The sequence below is a fragment of the Rattus rattus genome, chromosome 1 (genome assembly GCF_011064425.1).
Source record: "Rattus rattus isolate New Zealand chromosome 1, Rrattus_CSIRO_v1, whole genome shotgun sequence".
NCBI lineage: Eukaryota > Metazoa > Chordata > Mammalia > Rodentia > Muridae > Rattus > Rattus rattus.
This window is the reverse complement of record NC_046154.1, coordinates 178,768,484-178,779,746: the sequence shown is the minus strand read 5'-3', so window position 1 is coordinate 178,779,746 and position 11,263 is coordinate 178,768,484.

Genomic DNA, 11,263 nt, shown 5'->3' with positions numbered 1-11,263 from the left:
CTCTAAGCTCTCTTTGTGTTGTGGCTAAAAGCACAGCAACACTAAATCTGTGTCACTATCTGTTTAGAATCCATCAGTGATCTTCTATTAGCAGAGCAAGATAAGGTCATGCTTCTGTCACCAAGTCAAAATGTCAGTCAATTCAGACAGTGTTAATCTCTCACCAGAGCCAAAACTGCAAGGCAGCTCCTTATCATCAATGCAGATTGGACCGGTTTCATAGTTCTGGGTCAGGGTAGTGTTGCTCAAAGGTACAGTACTCAACACTGTGTGACTGCCCTCTCCTTCTGAGGCACGTGTAAGACTGTACTCCACAGAGAGGCTGCATTTAAGACAGAGTTTGTTAAGTATGTTGATGGTTATAACCAATAGATTGCAGATAGAAATGTGGTCAACTAAAGGCAGGATCTTCCCATCTTTCTCTCTCTCTCTCTTTCTCTCTCTCTCTTTTCCCTCATGCCCACATCAGCAACAACATCTGGTTTCTAGTGTCTCTCTCTCCCTTTGTACACTCATGTTCTCTGCTATATCTGAGGCTTTAATATCTTATTCTATTCTGCCCTCCTCCCTCCTCCCCTCCTGCCCTCTTGTCCTCCTCCCTTTTTTTTCTCTCCTTAACTCTTGTAGCCTGTCACTATCATTTCTCCCAAACAGGCAGTTGGCAAATTAACTTTATCCAAGCCCTCATTTGAGGTAATGTCTGTCACCAGCTAAGTCTTCAGCTTTGACAATTGCATGAGCCAGTTTTGCAAGGCTCTCTTTTTGTCGGCCTTTGCTACCAAGATGGCATCCACCACTGCCACCAAGCCTCTTCAAATTTAATATAAAGTAAAAGCGGTGCTTGCCATGTATATGTAATATCAAATAAGTTACTTACCAACATGATCAACAAGCTGAAGCCCAAGAGATTTCTTTGTGAGGAAATTCTACATTTATCTCTCCTTTCTATTACTTCTCTTCTTAAATACTATACTCTGATTTGGACAATTTAAGATACATTTCCTCACATTGCTCTCAAGAACTGAATAGGCTATGCGTTCAATCCACTCTGCCTGACATCAAAGGCATGCTGTTTTTATATGTTTATAAATTACATTGTGGCCTTAGGCAAGTAACATCTTTACATGTCCATATTCCAATTTTTATTGGATATTTTTATTTACATTTCAAATGTTATTCCCTTTCCCGGTTTCCCATCCATAAGCCCCCTATCCCATGCCCCTCCCCTCCTTCTATAAGGGTGTTCCCCTCCCCAACCATTGTAAAAAGCTTATAATAATAAGCTTAATTCATAGAGTTTCGTGAATATTAATTGAAAAAAGTCTGTGGATCATTAGTACACTGAATGTCGATGTGATTGCAATGCTTAATTTCATTGGTTAAAATTTCTCTCTTCAGAGAGATCTGAAAGGGATTTCTATCTTCCCCACTCCCCTGGTATGTCTTTGTAAAACCTTCCTCATCTTTTAATGTTCAGTTTAAAATCTACTATTATCATATGAAAATGTCCCACTAAACTCATAGATTGTAAGCAATCCTCAAATTCACATGTTGATGGTGTTTTGAGGTGGGAGCTTTGGGTTATAATTTGGTTTATATGAAATCATGAAGGCGGGACCACTATGATGGTACTGTTGCCTTTCTAAGAGATAGGAGAAATCTGAACTAGTACACTTGCTCTATCTTATCATACGATGCTGTAGACCTTAGGTCCAGGTTCTTCCTCCCAGTCCCATGCTTCCAGAAATAAGATTCAAATTCAAAATATATTTACAACTACCTCGTCATATTGGATATAACTTAAAATATCCCATTTATTTTAGCCTACAGTCTGCCTTGTGGCTAGTTACCTGTGCTCAGGTCAGGCATCTGTCTTGTCATATCTTCTCAGAGAATCTCTACAGAATCACTCACAGTCCACATGAGAAGTGGTTAGCTCGTCTCCGTTAAATAAAGGCAAGCTGGGGTTCCTCCATAAATGACACACATCTGATAGACTATGAAGGAAGCATGGTTTTTATCTTCTTCATTTACTGCTGTGGGTTAGAGTTGGGAAGTTCTCTGAAGCTCATCTGATGGGATCCCTGCCTGTAGGCTTAGATTGTTTTCAAAACCTACTTTATTTTGTGTTCTTAAACCAACCTCCCTTCTAGCCAACCAAGCAGAGGTAGGGAAGAAAGAAGGTTAATAGGAAAAGGGGGTTGTGGATCTGTTTAGAAGTAGTTCCTTGGGGTGATTCTACTCTTCGTTGTCAGAATACTAGTAGTCCAGTTCAACAGCAAACACCAAACATGAATTATTGACTGAGTTGTTAAAGAAACCAGAAATTCCCACTGCATGATGCCTTCATGATATGATGCTTCAATTGATGACAGCCAAATGCTAACACCATGCTTTTAGGTTTCAATGCTCTAAGATGTATAAGAAAAAGCCTTTTCTTTCCAAATTGCAGTCTCTAATATACAGCGATAACAAACAATAAACTAAGACTCCTACCATCTGGCTGCAAATATATGCCTTAACCAGTAGTCTCCTTTGTACATGCATATGCATATATATACATATGTGTGCATTATTATGGATATCATTCAAACAATTATGACAGTGAGGTAGAGTCTAGGAAAGAATGAAGTAATCGAAGTCCCTTAGATGGAGAAAACATCCAAGGAACAAAGAGTGATATCAAGATTTTCGATAGACTGGAATTGACACAGTAGGAACATAAGACAGATAAAGCAAGAAAATGACAGATACCAAGATGACTGAGAAAGAACCCATAGGAGCACACACAGTATATTGAGAACAATGATTGGCAAAGAAGACTCCAGGGGATCTTATTTAGATTTAGATTCTGGTTCACTGGGTCTCAAAAAAGTCAAAAAGTCCCTGGGTAAGGATGTGCTGCTGGTCATCCAGTCCCCATACAGTAGCAGGACTCTGGGAAAAAAGGGAAGCATTGAACTCAGAAAAATAACCACTAAAGCCCAATGGGCCAGTGAGATAAGAATGAGTAAACTGAACAGTAACTGTGTCAAGGCAGATGTGTAGACCAGTATCTTAGTTAGGGTTTCTATTGCTGTGAAGAGACAAAATGGCCATGCAACTCCTATAAAGGAAAACATTTCATTTGAGTTGGCTTACAGTTTCAAAGGTTCACTCCAATATCATCAAAGAAGGAAACATGGCAGCTGAAGTCAGACATGGCATTGGAGGAGCTAAGGGTTCTACTACTTGATCCACAGGCAGCAGAAGGCAACAGACACACGCGGCTTATCTTGAGCATTTAAGACCTCCAAGCCTGCCTCTCTGTGACACACTTCCTCCAACAAGGCCACATCTACTAAGAGTGCCACTTCCCAAGGGCCAAGTCTTCAAACACATGAGTCTATGGGGGCCATTCTTATTCAAATCACCACAATCTAAGAACTAAAACCAAAATCAGATGCCAAGATACCAAGATGCCAAGATACCAAGATGCCAGATGACAGATACCAAGATATATTACATGGCTGTTATACCAGTCAGTAAGGTAGAATCAGAGTCCAGGAAAGGGGATCAGAGCCTGGAAAACCATTCAGGAAAAAAAAACAAATCCCATAAGAGTAAATCCTACTTATGTACTTCCTATGCACTAGTAGAGAAAGACTGGAGAATGAAGAATGCACTCCAAACTTCAAAACAAGTTTCAGTAATGTATACCATACTGGACTTCATTGCTGGTTGGCTAATCTTTTCAAGGACCCAGTTTCCCCACCTCTGAGAGAATAAAAGAGAGGAAGGAGGGAGGAAAGGAAGGAGATAGGCAGGGAGAGAGGAAGGAAAGGAGAGAGGGAAGAGGAAGGAAAGAGAAAGGTGGGGGGAGGGGGGATGATGCCCTTTTAAAGAAACATCACACCAGTAGTTAACATCAAACTAAATGGAGAGAAACTTGAAGCAATCCCACTAAAATCAGGGACTAGACAAGACTGCCCACTCTCTCCCTACTTATTCAATATAATACTCGAAGTCCTAACCAGAGCAATCAGACTGCGAAAGGAGGTCAAAAGGATACAAATTGGAAGGGAAGAAACCAAAATATCACTATTTGCAGATGATATGGCAGTGTACTTAAGCAACCCCAAAAGTTCCACCAGAGAACTACGTAACCTGATAAACAACTTCAGCAAAGTGTCGGGGTATAAAATTAACTCACACAAATCAGTAGTTGAGTATCCTTCCTCTACTCAAAGGATAAACAGGCTGAGAAAGAAATTAGGGAAATAACACCCTTCACAATAGTCCCAACTAATATAAAATATTTTGGTGTAACTTTAACCAAGCAAGTGAAAGATCTGTATGACAAGAACTTCAAGTCTCTGAAGAAAGAAATTGAGGAAGATCTCAGAAGATGGAAAGATTTTCCATGCTCAAGGATTGGCAGGATTAATATAGTGAAGATAGCAATCTACAGATTCCTTGCAATCCCCATCAAAATACCTACTCAATTCTTTTTTTTTTTATTCTTTATTTTTTCTATCTTTATTAAATTGGGTATTTCTTATTTACATTTTTTTTTTTTTTTATTAACTTGAGTATTTCTTATATACATTTGAATGTTATTCCCTTTCCGGTTTCCGGGCAAACATCCCACTCCCCCCTCCCCTTCCTTATGGGTGTTCCCCTCCCACCCCTCCCCCCATTGCTGCCCTCTCCCCAACAGTCTAGTTCACTAGGGGTTCAGTCTTAGCAGGACCCAGGGCTTCCCCTTCCACTGGTGCTCTTACTAGGATATTCATTGCAACCTACGAGGTCAGAGTCCAGGGTCAGTCCATGTATAGTCTTTGGGTAGTGGCTTAGTCCCTGGAAACTCTGGTTGGTTGGCATTGCTGTACATATGGGGTCTCGAACTCCTTCAAGCTCTTCCAGTTCTTTCTCTGATTCCTTCAACAGGGGTCCTGTTCTCAGTTCAGTGGTTTCCTGCTGGCATACGCCTCTGTATTTGCTGTATTCTGGCTGTGTCTCTCATGAGCGATCTGCATTCACATTTTGATCATCCGTCTTGAGTTTCATTTGTTCTAGGCATCTAGGGTAATTCAAGCATTTGGGCTAATAGCCACTTATCAATGAGTACATACCATGTATGTCTTTCTGTGATTGGGTTAGCTCACTCAGGATGATAGTTTCAGTTCAACCATTTGCCTCTGAATTTCACAAAGTCATTGTTTTTGATAGCTGAGTAATATTCCATTGTGTAGATGTACCACATTTTCTGTATCCATTCCTCTGTTGAAGGGCATCTGGGTTCTTTCCAGCTTCTGGCTATTATAAATAAGGCTGCGATGAACATAGTGGAGCACGTGTCTTTTTATATGTTGGGGCATCTTTTGGGTATATGCCCAGGAGAGGTATAGCTGGATCCTCAGGCAGTTCAATGTCCAATTTTCTGAGGAACCTCCAGACTGATTTCCAGAATGGTTGCAGCAGTCTGCAACCCCACCAACAATGGAGGAGTGTTCCCCTTTCTCCACATCCTCGCCAGCATTTGCTGTCACCTGAGTTTTTGATCTTAGCCATTCTCACTGGTGTGAGGTGAAATCTCAGGGTTGTTTTGATTTGCATTTCCCTTATGACTAACGATGTTGAACATTTCTTTAGGTGTTTCTCAGCCATTCGGCATTACTCAGCTGTGAATTCTCTGTTTAGCTCTGAACCCCATTTTTTAATAGGGTTATTTGCCTCCCTGCTGTCTAACTTCTTCAGTTCTTTGTATATTTTGGATATAAGCCCTCTATCTGTTGTAGGATTGGTAAAGATCTTTTCCCAATCTGTTGGTTGCCGTTTTGTCCTAACCACAGTGTCCTTTGCCTTACAGAAGCTTTGCAGTTTTATGAGATCCCATTTGTCGATTCTTGATCTTAGAGCATAAGCCATGGGTGTTTTGTTCAGGAAATGTTTTCCAGTGCCCATGTGTTCCAAATGCTTCCCTAGTTTTTCTTCTATTAGTTTGAGTGTATCTGGTTTGATGTGGAGGTCCTTGATCCACTTGGACTTAAGCTTTGTACAGGGTGATAAGCATGGATCGATCTGCATTCTTCTACATGTTGACCTCCAGTTGAACCAGCACCATTTGCTGAAAATGCTATCTTTTTCCATTGGATGGTTTTGGCTCCTTTGTCAAAAATCAAGTGCCCATAGGTGTGTGGGTTCATTTCTGGGTCTTCAATTCTGTTCCATTGGTCTATCTGTCTGTCTCTGTACCAATACCATGCAGTTTTTATCACTATTGCTCTGTAATACTGCTTGAGATCTGGGATAGTGATTCCCCCTGAAGTCCTTTTATTGTTGAGGATAGTTTTAGCTATCCTGGGTTTTTTGTTATTCCAGATGAATTTGCAAATTGTTCTGTCTAACTCTTTGAAGAATTGGATTGGTATTTTGATGGGGATTGCATTGAATCTGTAGATCGATTTTGGTAGAATGGCCATTTTTACTATATTAATCCTGCCAATCCATGAGCATGGGAGATCTTTTCATCTTCTGAGATCTTCTTCAATTTCTTTCTTCAGAGTCTTGAAGTTCTTATTGTACAGATCTTTCCCTTGCTTGGTTAAAGTCACCCCGAGGTACTTTATATTATTTGGATCTATTATGAAGGGTGTCATTTCCCTAATTTCTTTCTCGGCCTGTTTCTCTTTTGTGTAGAGGAAGGCTACTGATTTATTTGAGTTAATTTTATACCCAGCCACTTTGCTGAAGTTGTTTATCAGCTTTAGTAGTTCTCTGGTGGAATTTTTGGGATCACTTAAATATACTATCATATCATCTGCAAATAGTGATATTTTGACTTCTTCTTTTCTGATCTGTATCCCCTTGACCTCCTTTTGTTGTCTTATTGCTCTGGCTAGAACTTCAAGAACTATATTGAATAAGTAGGGAGAGAGCGGGCAGCCTTGTCTAGTCCCTGATTTTAGTGGGATTGCTTCAAGTTTCTCTCCATTTAGTTTAATGTTAGCAACTGGTTTTGTATATGGCTTTTACTATGTTTAGGTATGGGCCTTGAATTCCTATTCTTTCCAGGACTTTTTATCATGAAGGGGTGTTGAATTTTGTCAAATGCTTTCTCAGCATCTAATGAAATGATCATGTGGTTTTGTTCTTTCAGTTTGTTTATATAATGGATCACGTTGATGGTTCTCCGTATATTGAACCATCCCTGCATGCCTGGGATGAAGCCTACTTGATCATGGTGGATGATTGTTTTGATGTGCTCTTGGATTCGGTTTGCCAGAATTTTGTTGAGTATTTTTGCATCGATATTCATAAGGGAAATTGGTCTGAAGTTCTCTTTCTTTGTTGGGTCTTTGTGTGGTTTAGGTATAAGAGTAATTGTGGCTTCATAGAAGGAATTCGGTAGTGCTCCATCTGTTTCAATTTTGTGGAATAGTTTGGATAATATTGGTATGAGGTCTTCTATGAAGGTCTGATAGAATTCTGCACTAAACCCGTCTGGACCTGGGCTCTTTTTGGTTGGGAGACCTTTAATGACTTCTTCTATTTCCTTAGGAGTTATGGGGTTGTTTAACTGGTTTATCTGTTCCTGATTTAACTTCGGTACCTGGTATCTGTCTAGGAAATTGTCCATTTCCTGCAGATTGTCAAGTTTTGTTGAATATAGGCTTTTATAGTAAGATCTGATGATTTTTTGAATTTCCTCTGAATCTGTAGTTATGTCTCCCTTTTCATTTCTGATTTTGTTAATTTGGACACACTCTCTGTGTCCTCCCGTTAGTCTGGCCAAGGGTTTATCTATCTTGTTGATTTTCTCAAAGAACCAACTTTTGGTTCTGTTGATTCTTTCTATGGTCCTTTTTGTTTCTACTTGGTTGATTTCGGCTCTGAGTTTGATTATTTCCTGCCTTCTACTCCTCCTGGGTGTATTTGCTTCTTTTTGTTCTAGAGCTTTTAGGTGTGCTGTCAAGCTGCTGACATATGCTCTTTCCTGTTTCCTTCTGCAGGCACTCAGCGCTATGAGTTTTCCTCTTAGCGCAGCTTTCATTGTGTCCCATAAATTTGGGTATGTTGTATCTTCATTTTCATTAAATTCTAAAAAGTCTTTAATTTCTTTCTTTATTTCTTCCTTGACCAGGTTATCATTGAGTAGAGCATTGTTCAATTTCCACGTATATGTGGGCATTCTTCCCTTATTGTTATTGAAGACCAGTTTTAGGCCGTGGTGGTCCGATAGCACGCATGGGATTATTTCTATCTTTCTGTACCTGTTGAGGCCCGTTTTTTGACCAATTATATGGTCAATTTTGGAGAAAGTACCATGAGGAGCTGAGAAGAACGTATATCCTTTTGCTTTAGGGTAGAACGTTCTATAAATATCCGTTAAGTCCATTTGGCTCATGAGTTCTCTTAGTCTGTCTACGTCTCTGTTTAATTTCTGTCCATTGATGAGAGTGGGGTGTTGAAATCTCCTACTATTATTGTGTGAGGTGCAATGTGTTTTGAGCTTTAGTAAGGTTTCTTTTACGTATGTAGGTGCCCTTGTATTTGGGGCATAGATATTTAGGATTGAGAGTTCATCTTGGTGGATTTTTCCTTTGATGAATATGAAGTGTCCTTCCTTATCTTTTTTGATGACTTTTAGTTGAAAATTGATTTTATCTGATATTAGAATGGCTACTCCAGCTTGCTTCTTCTGACCATTTGCTTGGAAAGTCGTTTCCAGCCTTTCACTCTGAGGTAGTGTCTGTCTTTGTCTCTGAGGTGTAGGCAGCAGAATGCAGGGTCCTCGTTGCGTATCCAGTTTGTTAATCTATGTCTTTTTATTGGGGAGTTGAGGCCATTGATGTTGAGAGATATTAAGGAATAGTGATTATTGCTTCCGGTTGTATTCATATTTGTATGTGAGGTTATGTTTGTGTGCTTTTCTTCTCTTTGTTTTGTTGCCAAGACGATTAGTTTCTTGCTTCTTCTAGGGTATAGCTTGCCTCCTTATGTTGGGCTTTACCATTTATTATCCTTTGTAGTGCTGGATTTGTAGAAAGATATTGTGTAAATTTGGTTTTGTCATGGAATATCTTGGTTTCTCCATCTATGTTGATTGAGAGTTTTGCAGGATACAGTAACCTGGGCTGGCATTTGTGTTCTCTTAGGGTCTGTATGACATCAGTCCAGGATCTTCTGGCCTTCATAGTTTCTTGCGAAAAGTCTGGTGTGATTCTGATAGGTCTGCCTTTATATGTTACTTGACCTTTTTCCCTTACTGCTTTTAATATTCTTTCTTTATTTTGTGCGTTTGGTGTTTTGACTATTATGTGACGGGAGGTGTTTCTTTTCTGGTCCAATCTATTTGGAGTTCTGTAGGCTTCTTGTATGCCTATGGGTATCTCTTTTTTTAGGTTAGGGAAGTTTTCTTCTATGATTTTGTTGAAGATATTTACTGGTCCTTTGAGCTGGGAGTCTTCACTCTCTTCTATACCTATTATCCTTAGGTTTGATCTTCTCATTGAGTCCTGGATTTCCTGTATGTTTTGGACCAGTAGCTTTTTCCGCTTTTTTACATTATCTTTGACAGTTGAGTCAATGATTTCTATGGAATCTTCTGCTCCTGAGATTCTCTCTTCCATCTCTTGTATTCTGTTGGTGAAGCTTGTATCTACAGCTCCTTGTCTCTTCTTTTGGTTTTCTATATCCAGGGTTGTTTCCATGTGTTCTTTCTTGATTGCTTCTATTTCCATTTTTAATTCCTTCAACTGTTTGATTGTGTTTTCCTGGAATTCTTTCAGGGATTTTTTGTGACTCCTCTCTATGGGCTTCTACTTGTTTATTTATGTTTTCCTGGAATTCTTTTAGGGATTTTTGTGACTCCTCTCTATGGGCTTCTACTTGTTTATTTATATTTTCCTGGAATTCTTTTAGGAATTTTTGCGATTCCTCTCTGTAGGCTTCTACTTGTTTATTTATTTTTTCCTGTGTTTCTCTAAGGGAGTTTTTCATGTCTTTCTTGAAGTCCTCCAACATCATGATCAAATATGATTTTGAAACTAGATCTTGCTTTTCTGGTGTGTTTGGATATTCCGTGTTTGCTTTGGTGGGAGAATTGGGCTCCGATGATGCCATGTAGTCTTGGTTTCTGTTGCTTGGGTTCCTGCGCTTGCCTCTCGCCATCAGATTATCTCTAGTGTTACTTTGTTCTGCTATTTCTGACAGTGGCTAGACTGTCTTATAAGCCTGTGTTTCAGGAGTGCTGTAGACCTGTTTTCCTGTTTTCTTTCAGCCAGTTATGGGGACAGAGTGTTCTGCTTTCGGGCGCGTTGTTTTTCTTCTCTACAGGTCTTCAGCTGTTCCTGTGAGCCTGTGTCTTGAGTTCACCAGGCAAGTCGTTTGTACCAGAAAAGTTTGTCTTACCTGTGGTCCCCAGGCTCAAGTTTGCTAGTGGGGTGTTGCCTATGAGCTCTCCACGGCCTCAGCAGCCAGGAAGATCTGCGCCGCCCCTTCCGGGAGGTTCCGTGCACCAGGGTTCCAGATAGCTTTTGTTTTCCTCTGGGGTCAGTACTGTGTGCAGCGTGCAGTCTCTTCTGGTTTCCCAGGCGTGTCCGCCTCTCTGAAGGTTTAGCTCTCCCTCCCACGGGATTTGGGTGCAGAGAACTGTTTATCCGGTCGGTCCCTTCAGGTGCGGTGTCTCAGATGCAGTGGATCTGCTGCTCCTGGGCCCTCCTCTACCTCTTATTTACATTTCAAATGTTATTCCCTTTCCCAGTTTCCAGGCTAACATCCCCCTAACCCCTCCCCCTCCCCATCCTCCCCCCATTACCGCCCTTCCCCCAACAATCACATTCACTGGCGGTTCAGTCTTAGCAGGACCAAGGGCTTCCCCTTCCACTGGAGCTCTTACTCGGTTATTCATTGCTACCTATGCAGTTGGAGCCCGGGGTCAGTCCATGTATAGTCTTTGGGTAGTGGCTTAGTCCCTGGAAGCTCTGGTTGGTTGGCATTGTTGTTCATATGGGGTCTCAATCCCCTTCAAGCTCTTTCAGTCCTTTCTCTGATTCCATCAATGGGGGTACCATTCTTAGTTCAGTGGTTTGCTGCTGGCATTCGCCTATGTATTTGCCGTATTCTGGCTGTGTCTCTCAGGAGAAAAAGATACAGATTAACAAACTGGATATGCAATGAGGACCCAGCATTTTGCTGCCTACAGGAAACACACCTCAGAGACAAAGGCAGACACTACCTCAGAGTGAAAGGCTCGAAAACAACTTCCCAAGCAAATGGT